Below are 20,393 nucleotides of genomic sequence, written 5' to 3' on the forward strand. Positions count from 1 at the left end.
GCATGGAGGAGGAGGCTGGACAGGTTCGGGTGGAGGACCGTCCCCTGCTGCTGTGACAGAAGGTCTTCCTGAAGAGGCAGAAGAATCAGGGGATCGACTGACATGCTGAGTAGCTCGAGATACCAGTATCTTCGTGCCCAGTCCAGAGCCACAAGGATGACTCGGGCCCGGTCGCGCCTGATCTTCTTCAGCACTCTGGGCAGAAGTGGTATAGGCGGAAAAGCGTACAACAGACCGCAGCTCCACTCATGAGGAAAAGCGTCACCGAGCGAGTGCCGCCTCGGAAATTCCAACGCGCAGAACTGATGACCTTGAGCGTTCTGTTCGGTGGCGAATAGATCTAACCAAGGCTCTCCCCACTGCAAAAAGAGGCCTTGCGCCAAGTCCGAGTTCAGACGCCATTCGTGATCCATCATGCACCGGCGGCTGAGTTCGTCCGCCCTGGCATTCAGGGAACCTGCCAGGTGTTGAACCACCAGGGAAACGCCCTGGTGTTCCAGTCATTGCCAGAGGCGCAGAGCCTCCTGACAAAGGGTCCACGACCCCACCCCGCCCTGTTTGTTGAAGTACCACATGGCGGTAGGGTTGTCCGTGAACACCTGCACTACACTTACCCGGACAGAGGAAGGAATGCCTTCAGTGCAAGCCAGATCGCCCGCAGCTGCAAAAGGTTGATGTGGAGCCGGGACTCCGCCAGAGAGCAGAGGCCTCTGATCTTCCTCTCTCACATGTGCCCCCCCCTTCCCAGGAGGGACACATCCGTCACCACTACGTGCTCCGGTTGGGGTAGGAAGAGAGATCTACCGCTGACCCAATCACGGTTCGTAAGCCACCACTGCAACTGTTTTCCAGTGCCCTCCGATATCCGGACGAGGTCGGACAGGTTGCCCTGATGCTGTTCCCACTGAAACTTCAGGTCCCACTGCAGAGCCCGCATCTGCCACCGGGCATGATGCACCAGAAGGATGCAGGAGGCCATTAGCCCCAGGAGCCGCAGCGTCAACCTGACCGAGACTCGGGATAAAGGCTGAACGACCGGAATCAGAGCCTGATTATCCCAAACGCGCTGTTCGGAGGGATAAACCCAAAACTGTGCGGAGTCCAGAACCGCTCCGAGGAAAAGGAGCTTCTGAGAGGGGCACAGGTGTGACTTCGGCACGTTGATGGAGAACCCCAGCGAGTGCAGGAGGTCGGCCGTAGTCTGGAGGTGGGAGATGACTGTCTGGGGCGAGCCCGCCTTCAATAACCAATCGTCGAGATAGGGGAAGACTGAAATACCTAATCTGTGCAGATGAGCTGCGATCACCGCCATCACTTTCATGAACATCCGTGGGGTGCTGATAAGGCCGAAGGGGAGCACGGTGAACTGAAAGTGCTTGTGGCCTACCGTGAACCGCAGGTAACGCCGGTGGGCCGGCAGGACGGGGATGTGGAAATACGTGTCCTGCAAGTCCAACGCCACCATCCAGTCTTCTGGGTCCAGGGCAGCTAGGACCTGAGCCAAAGTCAGCATCTTGAACTTCTTCCGGAGTAAGCCGTTGACGCTCCGTAGGTCCAAGATAGGGCGTAGGCCTCCTTTGCCCTTCTTGGGTACCAGAAAGTAGTGGGAATAGCAACCACGTCCTACTTCTGGCCCAGGAACGCGCTCGACGGCCCCCTTGGCCAAGAGGGCTGTAACTTCCTCCTGCAGAAGCTGCAAGTGATCCCCCGACATGCGGTGGTACTGCGGTGGCATGGCTGGAGGAGTCGCCTCGAAGGGGAGGGAGTAGCCCCATCGGACGATTTGCAGCACCCACCTGTCCGACGTGATGGAGCGTCAGTGGAGGAGGTGATGGTGAACCCTGCCCCCCACTGGCGTCGAATGGGCCTGAAAACTCGGACTAGGAGGATTTTGAGGCAGATGCTGCAGGGGCGGGTGTGGACTGGCCTTGCCGGTGTTCCCCGGCAACCCGCCATGACGGTTACCACGTCCGCGACCGCGTTGAGGTTGGTTCTGCGGCCTGTAGCTAGCTGGACGCGAGGGGGCGCCCCTTCCTTGGCCACGAAAGAGATGAAAGGCGGAAGTTTGCTGGTGCTGGCGTTGGCTTAGGCCCAAGGACTTGGCCGTAACCCTGGAGCCCTTGAAACGCTCCAGCACACTGTCCGTCTTGTCGCCAAAGAGGCGACGGCCATCAAAGGCCATGTCCATAAGGGAGGCTTGGACATCCCCCGAAAAGTTGGCGGACCTCAGCCAGGTGTGGCGGTGAACCACCACCGTCGTTGCAATCGCCCTGCATAGCGAGTCCTTGGTATCCAGTCCACACCGAATGGAATAGCGTGCTGCATCCCATCCCTCTGCTAGGGCTTGGGTAAGCTTTGCCTGGACCTCCGCCGGGCACTGCGGCAGCACTTCCGCAACCGTATCGCACAGATAGTGGGAGTAACGGCCACAGTGTTGACAGACCGCAACCCCAAACTCAGTGAGGAGAACAGTTTCTTCCCGAACTGATCGTACCTTTTGGATTCCCGATCCAGAGGGGCGGTTTGGAATGTGGTCTGGGACGTTGAGGCCTGGATCAGCAGGCTCTCAGGGGTGGGGTGAACGGACAGGAAACTGGGGTCGCCCGGAGCCCGGCGGTGGCGTCGGGCCACGTTCCGATCTACAGGGAGGCCTGTAGAGGGCTTTAACCAGGTGCCCAACAGAACGTCAGTGAGGGCTTCGTTGAACGTCAGGAGAGGCTCCGAGGAGCTTGCCTGTGGTTTGAGCACCTTAGTGAGGAGGTTAGTCCTGATGGCTGCGACTGGGAACTCAAGAGCCAAGGCCTTGGCTGCCCTAGTCAACACCACGCTGTAAGTAGCCCCCTCCTCCGTAGCCACGGTAGGAGGGGAGACAAATCCAGTGTCGGGCGAAGTGTCCAGACCAGTGCTCTTCCCCAGTTCGTCTGCCCAGTCCTGGCTCAACTGGCACTGCAGTGCCAGAGGGTCCTCAGACCCCTCCCAATCCCCCTCATCCTGAAAGTCAGGAATAAATGATGGAGCCGGGTCGTCAGTGAAGGGCTCACCGACCGACGTTGGATCCGGACTGGGGTGGGGATCGGGGAAGACGCCGTCCGGGAACTGCGCCGGGGGCGACACCCTTGTTGACGGCCCCAGCAGAGGGGTCGTAAGGTCGACCAGCGCCGTCACAGATCCAGGCTTGGATCCTGAGGAACCCTGTGGCGTCTGGACCAGAGTCGTCAACGACGCCGGGGCCGAAGCACCCGACGGCGCCGGAGCCGCCAGCCCGCTTGGGCTCCCAGACGGGCCCGAAGGCGCCCTGGCAGGTTCTGACGGAGGGAAGCGTGACCTCATGTTATGTTATGTTAATAATGTTATTAAGCGTGACGGTTACCCTTGGGTGTCCTGGCGCTAACTGCTGTCCTGATGAGGAGAAACACTGAGGAGGAGACTAAAACAGCCAGTTCTTAAGCATTTTCCTAAACAATAGCAAATCGGTGCTGTTCCTCAGATGAAAAGGGAGCTGGTTCCACGCCTTTGCAGCACCTACCACAAAACTTTTCCCAACCCAGCGTGCTCTTTTTACAAGCGGAACTTTGACAAGTTTTTGACCCGATGAACATAGCGGTCTAGTAGGGGTGTACCATTGAAATTGTTCCTGCAAGTAGTGTGGTCCTTGATTGTGAAGTGATTTGAAAACTAGACAAAGAGATTTGAATTGAACTTGTTGCCTTACTGGCAACCAATGAAGTCTGCGGATTTCATTAGAAATCGGGGCAAATTTTGGTATGCTAGATATCAGCCTAGCAGCGGTGTTCTGCAACATCTGGAGTCTATGCAACAGACTCTCTTGCATGCTTAGATAGAGGCTGTTGCAGTAGTCCAGACGTGACATAATCAATGCCATAACCACCATCTGCCGACTCTACTTAGGCAGAAAAGGAAGGATTTTCTTAGTGGTCCTGAGAGTAAACATAGTAGATGATAACATGGTGTTAACTTACTTTTTCATGTCCAGTTTATCATCTAGGTGTACTCCCAAGTTTTTCACTTGCTTAGAAGGTGCTGGGAGAGGCCCCAAAGAATCAGGCCAGCATTCGGGGGTCCACAGGTTGAGATCATTCCCAAATAGGATGACTTCAGTCTTGCCTGAATTTAATTTAAGGCAATTACTGGCCATCCAGCAACCGAATGCCTCCATACAGTCGTGTAGCCTGTGGCTTATATTCCTTTCTGATCCTGGGAGAAGTGATACAACTATCTGCGTATCATCTGCGTAGGAGGTAAGATGGAAACCAAAAGATCTGATCAATGGAGCCAACGACGATACGTAGACATTAAATAGGGTAGGACTTAACGATGACCCCTGTGGTACCCCACATGGTAATTGGAAAGGGGGCGAACAAAAATCGCCTAACGCCACTATTTGCTGACGGTCGGAAAGAAAGGATTTTAAAACCCTCCAGGCCGTCTTCTCTACTCCGCAGACTGACAATCGGTCCATCAAAATATCATGATGGACCGTGTCAAACGCTGCAGAGAGATCCAGCATAATCATCGCCACACTGCCCCCCTGATCCAAAGCTTTCCTGATCTCATTAGTGGACTTCAGGAGGGCAGTTTCAGTACTGTGGCCCTCACGAAAGCCATATTGGGTAGTCAAGTATTTCAGCAACTTGAAGGTACCTATTCAAATGACTGTTAATCCATTTTTCAAGCATTTTAGCGGGAAAGGGGAAGCGGGAAATCGGTCTAAAATTATGGACATCTTTAGGATCAAGGTTAGGTTTTTTAAAGAGAGGAATCAAAGACGCTGTTTTCCAGCTAATAGGGATCCTACCTGCCTCAATAATTGAATTAAAAATAGGGGTAAGGGCTGCAGCAAAAGTCAACGGGCCAGTTTAGCTATTTTGACTGGACAAGGGTCGTAGGGGGATCCTGACTTCATTTTTTGGAGAAGTTTAACAGTATCCGTATTGGTTAACAGGGGGAATTCTATCAGAGAGTTCTGAGTTTGAAGGACGATCTTATTGTCAGCGCAGGATTTTAGTGGAGAGCTGTTATTGGCTCTATTAAAAGTTAAAAAGATTTCCTCCACTTTGTCCAGGAAAAAACTAGCAATCTTGTCGCATAGTTCCTGGCTCTCAGCCACTTGTGGATATGCCAGTTTACAAACAATTTTAAATAGTTCTTTAGCTGAATTTTCAGCTAGCTTGATTTGGTCAGCGAAAAAATCTTGTTTAGTTGTAAACAATAATTGCTTATAAACCTGAATGCTTTCTTTATACTTATTTTTATCCTCCACCTTATACTCCTTCCTCCAATCCTGCTCAAAATGCTTGCAAATGCCTTTCTGAGTTTTTAATTTAGGAGTAAACCATGGGGCAGAGGGGTGGGCCCTTCTAGGGTATATGGATTTTTTTGGATCAAGCTTATCACAAGCCTTAATTATTATTATTATTATTAGGCTGTTTTATAGCGCGCTCCATTACTCCGGAGTATCCTGGCGCGAAAAAGAAAGAGGAAACAGTAGCAGCAGAGCCATAGACCAAAGAACGAACTAGACAGCTATTCTGAACAGGTGAGTCTTCAGCGCTTTTTTAAAAGCAGTGAAGTCGTCGATGCTACGTAGAGCCGCAGGGAGGGCGTTCCATGCGCGCGCGGCCTTTACTGTCACAGAGTGGCCTCCCAGCCGAACACGCCGGAAGCGCGGGACCAGCAGCAGATGTTGTGCTGCTGAGCGTAAATCTCTGTTAGGGAAGTACCGCGTGAAACGTTTCATCAGATAGGCAGGACCACGCCCATTGATGGCTTTATGGGCCAGAGTCAGAATTTTAAAGGTAATTCGGTGCTGCACCGGCAGCCAATGCAGGCTCTCCAGATAATTTCTAACACTGATCCGCCTGGAGATATTCCCCAAGAGTCTGGCGGTGGCGTTTTGAATAATCTGGAGCCGCCCGATCAAATAGGCCGGTGAACCACTGAACAGGGCATTGGCGTAGTCCAGGCGCGAGAGAATTAAAGCTCTCGCGACAGACTCGCAGGCCGGGGCAGGCAGATACGGGAAAAATTTTCTAAGAGACTTCAGAGTCCCAAAGCAGCCACCAGTGAGCCTCTTAATGTGCCCCTCAAAGCGAAGGTCTTCCCCAAACCAGACCCCAAGGTTTTTAGCCAAGGTGTTTGAGGCACATGGAGTAGGAAAGCCCTCCGGCCACAGTAGGGATCGAAAATCAGGGGGGAACTGGCCATAGAGCAGGATTTCGGTCTTGTCCTCGTTACACTTCAATTGAGCAGACGCTAACCAATTGAAGACTGAGGACAAACAGTTCTGGATCTGCTCAGTGTCCAGCGCCTCTCCAGGCCAGGTAAACAACAACTGCGTGTCGTCCGCGTAGGCTATAACTTTGGCTCCCAGATGTTCTGCTAGTTCAATCAAAGGGGTCAAATATATATTAAAGAGCAAAGGGCTCAAAGTCGAGCCCTGGGGGACTCCTGTCAGGAGTGGTCTAGCCGATGAAGAGTAAGGGGGGAGCCAAACCTGTTGGGATCTAGCCGACAGAAATGAGCACAGCCAATCTAAAGCAAGATCTCCAATGCCAATGTCGGCAAGTCTGGTCAGGAGGCGTTGGTGGGGAACCGTGTCAAACGCGGCAGAGAGGTCCAATAATATTAGAGCCGCTCTGCCGCCACCATCCAAACACTCCCTGACCGCCTCCGAGATTTCCACAAGAGCCGATTCCGTGCTGTAGGCAGCACGGAACCCAGACTGTGCCTCATGAAGAGCTCCGGAGCTTTCCACAAACTTATTAAGCTGCTGAAAGGCCAGTTTCTCTCCAATTTTTGCCAGAGCAGGAAGCAGCGATATCGGACGGTAGTTTGTCAGAACCGCCGGATCAGCACCAGCCTTTTTAAGGAGGGGCAGAAGTTTGGCTTGTTTCCACTCAGAAGGCAGGCTGGCTGATTTAAATGAAAGGCCGACTAAGTGTGATACCTCCTGAGCAACTACGTCGGCAACAGCCGCTAACACTCTTGCTGGGCAAGGGTCCGATGGTGACCCGGATTTCAGAGATTTGATCACAGCAAGAGTGTCAGTAGTTGAAGGAGGGGCAAACTCCGTCAACCTGGCTGCTGGAGCCCTCAGAGGAATAAAGTGTGTTAAGGCATTTGAGGGAATAATAGCAGCAAAGTTGGACTGAATAGCCGCGATCTTATCCTCAAAAAACCCAGACAGACTCTCACACCAATCTTTAGAAGCTGGAACTGTCCGCTCCTCCGCACAAGGGGCCAGAAAGCTGTTAACAATTGAAAAAATCTCTCGGCTGTTATTGTTGGCTTTGGCGATCCGATTGGCGTAATAGATGCCCTTTGCCTTTTTGATACTGGCATAATAGTGTCTCTGTTCTTTTCGCAGTATTTCCTTGGCCAAAGGGCAATAAGAATGACGCCAATCACGCTCAAGTTTGACCCAAGCATTAAATCTAGTTGTGGCCTCTTCCACATCACAGATTAGAGAGGGCATATTGGGCTCCAGGAGATCTGACAGGTCTTTACCATCAATACTATTCCACGCCCGCATGTATCTAGGCTTTGTTAGGAGCTTGTCATGCTTCTGACTATCAGGGTAGGCGACCTTAAATAGTATTGCTGCGTGGCCTGACCAAGCTACTGGTCGCACCTCTAAGACTGACATATGTGCGTAGTTTGAGAAAATCCCATCCACCGTATGCCCAGCAGTATGGGTGGCCCCTGCAACTAACTGCGTTAGGTCCAACCCATTCATATGTTCTAACAGCTCCATGGTATCCGAGTCTGAAGTAGCCTCCAAGTGAAAATTAAAATCACCCATTATGGTAAACGATCTGTCACTTATGCCTTCCTCCATAAGGTTACTGACCAAATCGATAAACGGCTTCCTAGGGACCGGTGGTCTATATACCAGGACCCCTCTAAAATTCACCTGATGTGAGAGAGAGAGAGGGCGAAGGCCAAAGCTTCGCAATCCCCGCTTGTAACCGTTTCGAATGTGGCCTTAATGGAATTGTGATATATAACTGCCAGCCCCCCTCCTTTCTTATCCTGCCTATTCACCATATGGCAGAGAAAACCTGGGGGCGAGGCCTTTATCATGTCTGGTCCTGAGGCTACATCCGTTCAGGCTTTGGTGATAAATGCCACTTTCACTCCCAGGTCCTCTATCAGGGTGGCACATTCGATACTGTGCTTAACTAGTGACCGGGCATTAAGTAAAAGCCCTTCTATCCCTGTGAACTATCACTCATAGCACAGGCCCGTTCTGATAACCCTTCAGTAATTTTACTAAATAATGGCACAGGGAGACTAATGTTACATTGAGGGCAGGTAGTAGGATTTCATCTAAGGAAAGACATATACAGTCTGATTTCCTGCCCAACATATTTAACTGTACTAGCCTGTTTCTAGAATACGTTAGTATCGTTGATTTACCTGAAGGTGGATTGGCAGGGGTCCTGGCGCTCGGCGCGGGCCAGACGGGCTTGCCTTAGGCGCGCCTTCGGCACATCAGCGGCGAGCCCGCTGCGTGCTCGCATCATTGCTCCTTTTAGGTGTTTCTGGGCCAGCAACTAGAGCGCTGCCTCCCGAGATCCCCAAGATGGCGGTCCCATATCGCCTTCAGTGAAAAGACCGTGACCGGCAGTATCCCCTCTACACTACCGTCACTGGTCAGTCCGCCGATTGAATTAATTTAAAATGGCCGTGAGTAAGGCGCTGATCGCCTCCGGCGTCCCGTGCAGCCGAGGGACCGGCGGGTGTGGAGCTGGACGCGGCACTTGAGGCTCCGGCGGAGCCGCGTGGGCGGTGTAGCCCGAACCCCCGGCCGCGTCACGCGAGCGTCGGGGGGAGTCAGAAGAGCAATGTCGCTTCTTCGACTTCTTGTGCCTCGACTTACCTGAGGACTTGGAGCCCGACCAGTGGTGTTGACTCGCCGAGCTGTGATGACTGTGGCCCCGCGACCGGTCCCTCGACCTCCTCCTGGATCGGGACCTTGAGCGGCGCGGGGCCAACTTCCGGAGCTCAAGGCGCTTATGGGACAACTCCTGCCTAGCCTTCGACGTCAAGGACCGGCAGTCGGGGCACGACTTGTCATCGTGGTTGGCCCTGAGGCAGTAAAGGCACCGACGGTGGGGGTCAGTAACCCACATCATGCAGTTACAGTCGTCGCAGGGTTTGAACCCGGGCATCCCTATCGGCACCGAGAGTCGAGATTGACTCGAGAAGATCCAAAAGAGATCGAAAAAGTTTAGTCAAGAAATGACTAGGAGTACTGCTCTTCCCAGATCTGCGCTTGCTGGCGCGGAAAAAAGAAGAACTGATGTCAGCGCGTGAGGGCGGCGTCTAAGTACTCCGACGACGTCATCCCGGTGTTCACGACGCCGATGACAGACGCGGAGCCGCAGACGACGCCTACTGACGCTCAGGGGTACTGCTACGCAAAACTTTCCGGATCCAGTCTGACGCCTGAGGATATTCTCAGGTAAGGAATCTAACACTAACCTGTTTCTTTCAGATATTCTCTACCTTACACTGCACTAAATCCTCCAACCTAAGTTGCTCATTTCCTGGTTCTGCGACTTTAATCAACTTCGGACCCTCCTTCAGGAATATCAAACAATGAACCATCATCTTGTACCATCAGACCATTAGGACCATTGGGCACCGCTGGTCTGGTAAATCTCACTCGACTGACCGGACCCTCGCCTTACACTGAAGATGTAACCTTAGGGTTACGCCCAGTTTCTCACTCCTGTTCCTTCTTTACCCTCATCAGCCCCTCCAAATATAATTACTTCTTCTCATACTACAGAAGACGAATATATGTTAGCAGGATACTCAGACCCATCCTTCATTCCTCCCTTAACTAATTTAATGTTTGTGCTTTAGTTCGTCTCATCTAAATGTCGGTCATGATCACTCTCTTGGGTAATGGACCTCATTTAATATACAGAGATGGACAGGCCTCTCAGTTACCAGCAAGCCAATGGAAAGCTCCTCATAGGAGTTTAATAGGCCCATCATTATTAACTAATAGATATTGGGACTCCTGGTTCTCACAGGAACGTGGCTGACCCCCATTAGTCACGCTCAATCTGTATAATCAGATCAGCGTGGTGGGTTACTAACAGAGGAAGTGACTTAACTTCCTGTTAGCAGAGTGATGTCACCACATACCTCACAGAGAAGACAAAAGCAAATGGTGTAGGTCGAGAGTGAACAAAAAATCATCTACAACAGTACTGAGTGGATCTCTTCCAAGTAGACTACCATTCTAGCCTTTATACGAATATGTTTTCTTTCTTTCTTTCAAGTATCTACAGGCCACACATCTCAGCACACAAAAATATCCTGGTCCTGCAGCCAGCTCACACCAATACCCTCACATTAGGCCACTGGCGGCACATCTCACAACTATATTTTGAGCCCACCTGACCCTGTTAGCACACCTATTCTTATGGGAACTGTAGAAATCCGAAACTAGATGAAAACCTCCCTCTCCCGATTTAGATGTGTTTCTGCATTTTGTTCCTACAACATATGACTCTTGTATAGTACATACTACACCATCATTGCACTTAAATCATCATGACATGAAGAGGAAAAACACAACTAAAATGCTTACTCTTCAAATCAAGATCCACAAACAAAATGAATAAATCATTTTAAAAAATTGCTTCAACATTTTTGATATGCTCTAGAAACCACACCAAATCTTACCTTCATTACAGAAACATGTCCCACGGAAGGTAACTGCGCCCAAATTCAAAAAAGCCATCTCACCAGATTTTTGCATCAACAAAAATCGTATTGGCAAAATTGGAGGAGACTTAGCTGTCATCCATAAAAATATCTAAACATAACACATCGAAAACCACATCATGGATAGCAGTGAATCCTTCATGATAAGATGTCACCCCACTCAAACAAATCACTTATTCTTTCCTCATTATATACAGACCACAACCAAATCAATGCAAACTTTGAAGATCTCTTACTAGAGTCACAAGACCGATTTAAACCAACAAAACCTATATGTTCAAGGGGACCTTAACATATGGCTTGACAAGAAGAATTTCATCACAGCCAGACTGGAGGCCTTCAACTTCCAACAAATCATTCATGGCCCAACTCACTCTTCTGGACACAGTGTGGGTGTCATAATTTCCCCTTTGGAACAAGCCACGGTAACAGACAACTCCTCCATAAACTGGTGTGACTGCAACACTGTCTCCTTTAAGAGTCACATCAACAACAATTTCAGATACCAAAGACCAACAACAAACACTCATACATTCAATGAAAAAAACCAGACCTTCACAAATTCAACTCTCTTTTTGAAAAGAACCCCAAAAAATACATAACCTCAAGGCATACACACCTTCTACAACAGGATGTCCACTGCACTTGACAAACAGCCATTAATAAAGATCAAATTCAGGATTAACCACAAAAAGAACACCTGTGGATTAATGAACGCAGACAACATTAAAGGATGAAAACACAACTCAACATACTACAACCCAAGTAGAAAAAATAAAGAGTTTCAAGACAAAATCACCCTATGTCACTATACCACTATATATCACTTGGGGAGAGGAGTTGTCCAACTTCTACGGCGGTCAAACGCAAATCTGGGGAACCTGGCTCGAGTCTTGGCAAGGAGGCGCAACATCCTGTGATTCTGGGCAAATCACAATCTCCCCGTGCCTAACAAAGATAAATGTGTCCTCATGTAACACAACTGGTGCTTGTGTAAAGCGCTCTGAAACCCGATACCTTGGGGTCCAGTACGCGCTATACAAAACTCCGTATAAAAAAATATATACCAGAGCCTATAGCAGAACCATCAGAACACAAAAAGACAACACTACTCCACACAGGTAACTGAAGTAGACTGCCCTTCTTCAGAATGCCACAATATTCTGCAATCAGAGGGCCAAAATAGGTACACCGCAATCGCAATACTCCTGCTACAAAATCTCCACAGAACAGACTTCACTCAATAGAGAGAAAATTACTTTATAGAAAAAACAATCAGAATCACCCAAACACATCACCCAACCAACACAGAAAGTGGCGAAAGCTATCTTACACCACTACATACTTTTAATATCCTCTAAGAAAAAGATTTCTTTGACAATTATCCTTGCAAGCAGACACTCATGATCACCTTCAGACCTGGCACCTCCAAAAAAATGTTTAAGATATCCCTGCCATAACATGTGCAGGGGAGTTATCTAGATGCCTATTCAACAAGTCCCTCAAACTCTGTTCATTCTCACCCGAGTTGGAAATCTCGAACATTAGACTACTCCACAAAAAAACCAAAACCCTGACCCACCGACCCAGCTATCTACAGGACTATATCAAATACACTATTCTTAAGAAAAACAATTGAAACATAGGTGTTTACTCTACGTTCAAAATTTACAAAAGGAAATGATGATGTCAGACCAACAATCCGGATTCATATCAGGCAGAGGCACACAGTCAGCCATCATATCCATTTTGAATGACCTCAGCTTCGAGTGGTCGCTTTAATGCTTCTGGATTTATCAGCTGCATTTGACCCAGTCCACCACCAAATGCTACTGTAAAGACTTTATATTGGAATACATGAAAATGCTCTAAAATAAACTGCTTTTTATTTCAGACAGAGACAAGTGTAGTTTAGCTACAACATCAACTCCTCACACTCCCAACTGTGGCCTCCCCTCTATTATTCAACATCTATGCAATGACCTTCTAAACCTGATTGAATAATTTAACCTTGCCTGTTACAATTATGCAGAGGCCACACAAATTAATTCTAAAAACAAATGGCCTAGAATACCTCTAAAATTCAAAACTTGGCAGCTGCCTTTGTGCCATAAATACATGGATGGCAAGTAAGCACCTAAAGGTCAAAATTGCAAGGACAGAAATAATGGCCTACACACAATGATAACAGTAACAACCTATTGCCATGTGGGCGATGGAACACGAAGCCCTTCCAACAACATCAATGGAAGTCTGAAACCTAGGGACAACCATGGATTCCAACCTTTCCTAGATAACACATGCCAACAATGTCACAAAGATCGGCTTCTACACAATGAAAACACTGCACTGTATATTTCTATAACTTGGATACCAACATAAACTGCAAACCATTCTTACTCTCGATATCTACAATCTTGAATATGGCAACAGCTTATACCTTAGCTCACAAAGATTCATCATGCACAAAATACAAATAATCCAACTGCTACTCTCACATAAGGCATATGTACTATTCTTGTCAGTACACCAGCCATTACCAACATAACAAGCATGGAAAAACTTAAGAGACCTGTCACATACTGCTGGCTAACTGGAGGATAGCTAGTCCACTACTGCAGGCCCCAATTAGCTACAAATTATGTGACCAGTTCTTTACGTCTCACGATGACAGACATGGGATGATAGTAATAGAACCCATCCCAGCAGATCTTCACCATTTCTCTCATCAACCAATGCTGCTTAGGACCAAAAAGTTTAACAAATTATCAGGTTGGACAACGCAGTACTGTAAAGAACTACGTAGACTATAATCATGCAAAACACCATAAAGGGACTGCGGAGCTGCCAGCCTAATGACAATCATACACTCTGCATTTCTCTCTCTCACACCTCTTTATCTTCCAATCTACTGCTAAGCTATGCATCCCATAATACAAGAATGTAACTTGGTGGTTATCAAGCATGATATAAAGACAACAGCATTCTAACCATACGCCCTACACGGTGTAGCTTGCTGCCCGTGTAGGCAAGCACTTGGGTGTTCCATAAAAGGACAGCAAGCACTATATTAAATCTGCAATACAACACAACTGAGTCAGTTTAGGTTGTGGGTGGGCGTTTATTACTGCACCCACCTGTGAGCTCTAAAGTGGAGGCAGAAAGTAATTTCTCACAGTGCCTATGAGCGGGTCATAAAGGTGTACAGAATAAAAACATCTAATTATTTTCCTCTCTGCAGAGAACAGAGTGAAAGTGGCACATGTGCAAATATAACTGTGGGAACGTGTGAGATATACACCCGGGAAAAAAGGGCTAAAAGTCTAACAGAGTGAAAGACTGCAGAAAAAAATGGCGAAAGGAGAGTGACAGGCGCTCAAAAGGTCACTACTCCTTCCACAGACCTCAGTAAGGTTTAATTCAGTTTTGTATTTTTAGAATAGAAACATTTTCAATTCTACTATTCACAACAAAAATCACTTATTTACAGATCTATCTAAAAAAGCTAATAAGCATCGGCAAAGCCAATAGTCCTGGCTTCCTTAATTTGAGGTATATGTGTTAGCTGTTGTGTGATGCGTCTGTATGCAATAACAACAAGCATTTGCAATGCAATAGGTCTCGCATTAGGAAAGTTTGAGCTATTGGTATTGTAAATGACAAATATTTTATTTATGTGTTGGTTTTGAAAATAGCGAAACTAATAGCTTTGTCATTTACAATGCTAATAGTTTTAATTTTCGCAAATGTGACACCTATAGCATTTGTAATGCAATATGTGTAGTATTTACGGGACTTCGATGTATTGATATTACAAATAACTTGTGAGAGGCCTCTATGGTATGGGGACTTACTGATGGCAGACTTGCTGAAGGCACACAGCTGTGAAATATTCTATGTTTAATTTTTTTGTGTTACCGTAATTTTTAGGTCTTGTGCCTCACATAATGTTTTGTGCAGGAAGGGTACCCTTCCTGTACAAAACCTATGATGGACTCATGCACGCACCCTAGTGCTGCAGCGCTAAGGTGTGTGTATGGCGCACGGCACCTGTAATCAGCGCCTGTGCAAGGGAAAGGGGAGGAGAGAGCCATATCTTTGGGATGAGTTTTCTTCACTCCTGGAGTTATCTTTACTCTTGGGAGCTGTAAATCTGGGGTTGGGGAACATCCAGCTGCTTTAGCAGGCCATCCATAATGAAGAAATAGGTGATTCCAGTTTCTGAGATTGGGGGAATGAGAGGAAATATTGGGGGTTCTCGTCTGAATCCTCCTAAACCACTATCTAGAACAACAGAGAGGCACATGGGACTAGAGCAGCAAGGCAACCAACAGCATCCACCTAAGGAAACCTTACACTGATATGGAGGAACCCAATGCTCTGTGTCCCGCCGTATATGTAAGTTTTAAGTCTTTTTTTTTTAATTGTAAGATTGGGCGTTAGATGGTCAGCGGGCTCCCTGTCCTTACAGGGAGCACTTATTATTGTTAGTGGAGTTTGGGAGCCTATGCAAGAATTAAAAATCTCGGAGACACTTCCGTAGGCATCACTTTACTGTTAAAGGGTCTAGAAGATCATTATAACCAGATAAATTGCGATGCCTAGGGGTGTCAATTATCCTTGCATCCGCTTGGTCCACATGTTTCAGCCTAACTAGCTAAGTCTTTAACTGGGAGCACTGACTTTCGTCAGTATAAGGATAACTAGTATCCGACTTCACTGGCTAATTGCATTCACTCGAAGTCAGCAAGCATTCATACAATACCCGATTTGAGAAATCAGCTGGAATTGTGCTCCTGCTCTGTGATTTTTTTTAAGGTCCTGCAGTATACATAATGACATTGGTACATATATCAGGAGAGACAGAACAAGAAATAAAACAAATCACGAGAGGGAAGTTTCTAATTGTTACATGCCTCGTTTTGCAGATCACACGTGAAAGGAAAACACTGCAAACAGGCATTTGATTCAGGCCAGGCTGACCCGCTGTTCCTCTGCTGCACATGCTGCTCGCTGTTCTGCCCGTCAGTGCCAATCATAGGTGCCAGGGCCTCTCACGCCGGGGAAATCTCCTCTCCGCCTCACGGAGCACACACACAGTTGCGCCTCTTTCTCTGCACCGCCCGCCGCTCACGCTGGCTGTGACTTGCTCGCGACATTGTCCTTGCTGAGCGTACCTGAGGCGCGGCCACGCACTTGGTGGAGTCCGACGGCCGCACCTCCTCAGACAGTCGTTCTTCTTCAGCGGGCTCTTCTCTGGCCGGCACTCAGCAACCTGTGCATTGGCCTTCCTGGGCACCCTTCTCACGTTTGATCCGACAATCACAGCGGAGCACCGCCCCCAACCACACCGCAAATTCACGGTATGCACTGCCTTGCACGCGGTGGCGTCTGACCGCCCTCGTCGTGAGTGTTGTGGGATGGTCTATGTTGGGGATGTATGGCGTGCCTAGGGATCGAGAGGCCGATACTAGGGTCAGTAGAATAAATGGGAAAACCACTCCAGAGCTCTGCGTACCGTCAGCCACGAGCGCTAACATCACCATTTGTTTATACCCCCTGGTCTGCGCCCAGCCCTGGAGGGTGAATGTGTTAAAAACAATCGTAGTGGCCAAGTGGCTCACAACGCCTCCGAATTCCGCACAGCTTTAGGTGGGCCGGATGCTGCTGGTGCCGAGCAACGGCAGTTCTAACAAGTCCATACCTCAATGCGAACATCGCCGCCGGCCTGCGACCAGGAAGTCAGGCAAGCCGGGCGGGACAACCGGAAACAGGAAGTAGGAGGGCGGGAGCCTACCCCGCCTCCCACGGAAGAGCCGCGATTGTTTGGAGCACCGGAGCAGGCAGGAGCCTACCCTGCGCCCCGGTGCCGAAGGAGGGAGGAAGAGTCCTGCTGCCGGGCCCTGCAGCTGCCGATGAGAGGAGAGCCGCCGCCGCACCAAGGAAGCAGGTGAGTGGGGCTTCGCCTTGTTACTGAGCTGCGAGGGCGGGGGGGCAGGTGTGTGTGCGCGCGTGCGGCGGCGGGGGGCTGTGTATGTGTGTGAGCGTGCGTGCGTGCGTGTGTATGTGTCTTGGAGTCTGTGTGTATGCGTGTGTGTGTGACTGTGGGGGGGGAGGGTGTGTGTGTGTGAGCGAGTGTCTGTCTGTTTGTGTATATGCGCGCGCATGTGCACGGCGCGGGACGGAACGTGCGCGTTCGCGCACCCAAATCCGGCTTTCAAGCTCGTAACACCCTCTTGTCCTTCCTTCCCCCGAGACAGGCAACATTAGGTCTCCAGCTGGACGCATCCTTTGGATGCTAACTCCAGCTCGACCTAAAAAGGTACCTAAATACAGGGCAGGTTTAAGTTCACATGTTTTAGGCCACATCCTACCTCTATATGACATGCCTCTTGGAAAGGATTCCTTTATACGCTCCCTTAACCATGCCCCTTTTAGCGACCCCTCCCCACACTGTTTTCCTCCCATTTAAAGCAAGGAAAAGTGCACTTTGCATAATAACAACCATAGGGAATCTAGTTTCTCCTTACAACAGAACGTGCAACTTCATTTCAACGGAAGCGGAACAATGAAAACAAGGACAACATTTCATGTAAGAAAACAGAGTGATAGAGAGGAGTTTAGAACCTAAAGAATTAACCACAGTCTTTATGATCAGAAGGGAAAATAAACTTCAACATGAACCATATTTTCTTGACGCCAATGAGCTCATGAAAGTCACACTCAAGAAGTAAAGGTCGAAGCTTAAAACCACAACCTCTAGCTCTAATGAAGTAAAACAAAGTTAAGCCCAGTGACACATAGCAGAAAGAGCATGAAAAAGCTCCCACACTAAGCAGGTCTTTCACTGCATCCTTCCGGTGCACAAGCGAGGAGTGTCATCTTGGTATCATGGCACAGGCCGAATGAGGATGCAAAGGCTCTTTTTTGCTACAGATATTTTATGTATATGTTCAAACTTTTTTTTTCTTCAGTTTAAAGACACTGCGCTTTGATCAGCCAAATACAGACATCACTTAGAGAGGTGGAACAATGACAGATGCCTTTCAACATAGTTCGGGGTCCCCTGTGTGGTCCCCAGCTGTATAAGGGAATGTGTGCTGATATGGTTTAGACCAGTGGTTCTTAACCTGTTGCCCGACGACCCCTAGGGGACGCAAACGTATTGAGGGGGTCCGCAACTGTGTTATACAATTAAATAATATTAAAATGAATACATTAAAATGAATAAAGTATATACAAATAAAGGAGCAACACTGAACATTTGAAAACGTTTTCTATATTCATGTATACTTGTTTTTGTGTATTATTTTGAAGTTCAAATCATAGCAATTGCTTAGGCGATGGGTCCCCAGCTTCCAATAATGACTCGTGGGTCCCCGACTTCCAGTAATGATTCAGTGGGGTCCACAAAAGTCAAAAGGTTAAGTACTGCTGGGTTAGAGGATACAGAAGAGCTTCTACAGGATCCCAGGGCAAGATGGATCAGGTACTTTCAGGTCTTCATCAAACCCCAGGCTCACTACATGATGAATATACAGCGCAGCAACATCTTTAGCAGTTCAGGTGCATCACAAGCTGCTGCCACCATGTACCTAGGCCTTGAATAAGTGAATGAATGCATGTCAAAGATTTCAGAGCACACTACAGATAATATATCTCTAAGTGTTTAACTGCTGTAGCTGATGCCGCATCTTCATTTTGTTCTGCTGCCTGCACCCCATCAAGTGATACAGCCTCAGAGTTCCTCCCACTCATTCTCATATCTAGGGATTATGGTCGTAATGCTGTGCATGCGCAAAGGTCGCTACAGAGTGTGCGATGCAGCTTGCAAACAATAGCATATAAAAAAAAAAAACTATCTAGAGCTCAGAGACCAGGACAGTATTGTATTGCAAAATGTATAGCACTTACTATCCCTATGTGAGGTGTGGAAGAGCTTGCCTACAAGAGTAGCCTGCTACACAGTGTAAGGTGTGTAACTAGACTAGATTTTTCTGAAAACAGCTGTCGATCTTCAGGGGGTTCCACAAACACCAACAATGATGTAGATCACTCATAGCAGGATGTTGAAACTGATGACTCACAAACGGAAGGGCTGGTGTCCCTTCAGAGTCCAGAATCCACAATGCACTCTTCAGCAGAGAGCGGTGGACTAACAATGGCAGAGAGCACTGCTGGCTGAAGGTTCCACATCCGTGGCCCTGCCGCAGACTCACATGCACGAGTGAAAGAGGGGGATCGGGTAGGCGAGCAAGGGATAACCGCAGACCCTTGCACCTGAGCAGGCATACATGCCAATTTACAAATTGATGCCACAGTCTGAGGAGGTGGGGCGGGACCTTGGACGGGGTGGGCTATCTGGCGAGAGCGATTTGAGAGGCACTCTGTCCCACACCAAGACCCCCGTGCCTCTCTAAAAAATAGCAAAGGGGCATTAAGGCTGGGGCCGATGTCCTGGGGTGTTTTCACACATCGCAATGGACATCTACACTTCAAAGTCTCTGAAAATGAGCTGAAAATCCACTGTTTACAGTGGTTTTCAGCTCGTTTTACCTGCAAATGTTTGATTTCGGCTCCTCACCAGGTGAATGTTAAGTCTGGTTGGTGAACTGAGCTCGCAGAGATTCCCACAATCCGCTCCGCTGAATTTTTTTTCCTCACTCGCGTTCCTCAACGTCAAGTTGATGAGCGAGGAAAATACACCTCCCAGCGAGAATTTTCCTTGTTTGCGATCGTCAACATTAAGTTGGCCAGCGCAAGCATAGAAAATCAACCTCCCAGCAAGATTTCTCAACGCAGGCGGTCAGATTTCTCTTTGCGAGTGGTTGTGTATGCTCGTGACGCTCAAGTTGAGAAACTGTTCGTTCGCATTGAGAAAGTTGCAGCTTGAGTAAAAATCTACTCTAGCAGCAGAAAGGAAGCAGCGCCCGCCTGTGCTGTGCATGGTGCCATTCGCCATGATTGCACAGTGCAGACAAGCAACTGGCACTGATAATCACTGCGAACTGCATTTATCCATCACACACCGCCGCTTGCGGAGCTCCGCGTAGAGGGGCAAAGTCCACAGCAGAACTCCGCGAACTCCCCCCAGGATTAGTGAACGTGTGAAGTGAGCCAAAATCATGTGACACACAGTGTGAGTTGGCAGGTATGGATCAGGGGAGTGCACCGGCTACTGAGGAAAAGTCAACTCATGTCAGCATTGTATGTCACGGAACTCACTGATTAAAGCGTGATGGCCATTAAGCCCCGAAGGACTTTCTGCTGCAGAGATCTAAGGAGCAATGGAGATAAGAGAAGCACTAATTACTTCGCCATGGAGCCGACAATCTGTCGACTTTACTACACAAGTGAAATCGCTTTGCTTCCTTTGCTTTTTATTATCTAGAAGAGGGAGATGAAGGGGAACTTTATTTAGATAATAGTACTGTAAAAGAAAACAGAAAGCGTGTATTCAAAAAAACTGTCTGGATGGGGCGGGTGTGGGTATCCAGCTGGGTATCACGTGGCACCAGTTCGACTCTGGAGTGAAAATGCACTTCATGGGGGCAAGATGAAACACCTTTGTTTATTCCTTTCACTAATTCTTCATATGGGAACTCTTTCTTTACTGTTTCTCTGCA

The 20,393-nt window shown here is 48.4% G+C and overlaps 1 protein-coding gene across 7 annotated transcripts in view; it reads right to left on the minus strand.

Annotated features, from left to right (window-relative positions):
- VMP1 (vacuole membrane protein 1) overlaps positions 1–20,393 on the minus strand; it is a 917,545-nt gene that overhangs the window by 66,437 nt on the left and 830,715 nt on the right. The gene's annotated exons all lie outside the window — the stretch shown is intronic.

Source organism: Lissotriton helveticus, chromosome 3_1 (assembly GCF_964261635.1).
Source record: "Lissotriton helveticus chromosome 3_1, aLisHel1.1, whole genome shotgun sequence".
In the NCBI taxonomy this organism is placed as follows: domain Eukaryota; kingdom Metazoa; phylum Chordata; class Amphibia; order Caudata; family Salamandridae; genus Lissotriton; species Lissotriton helveticus.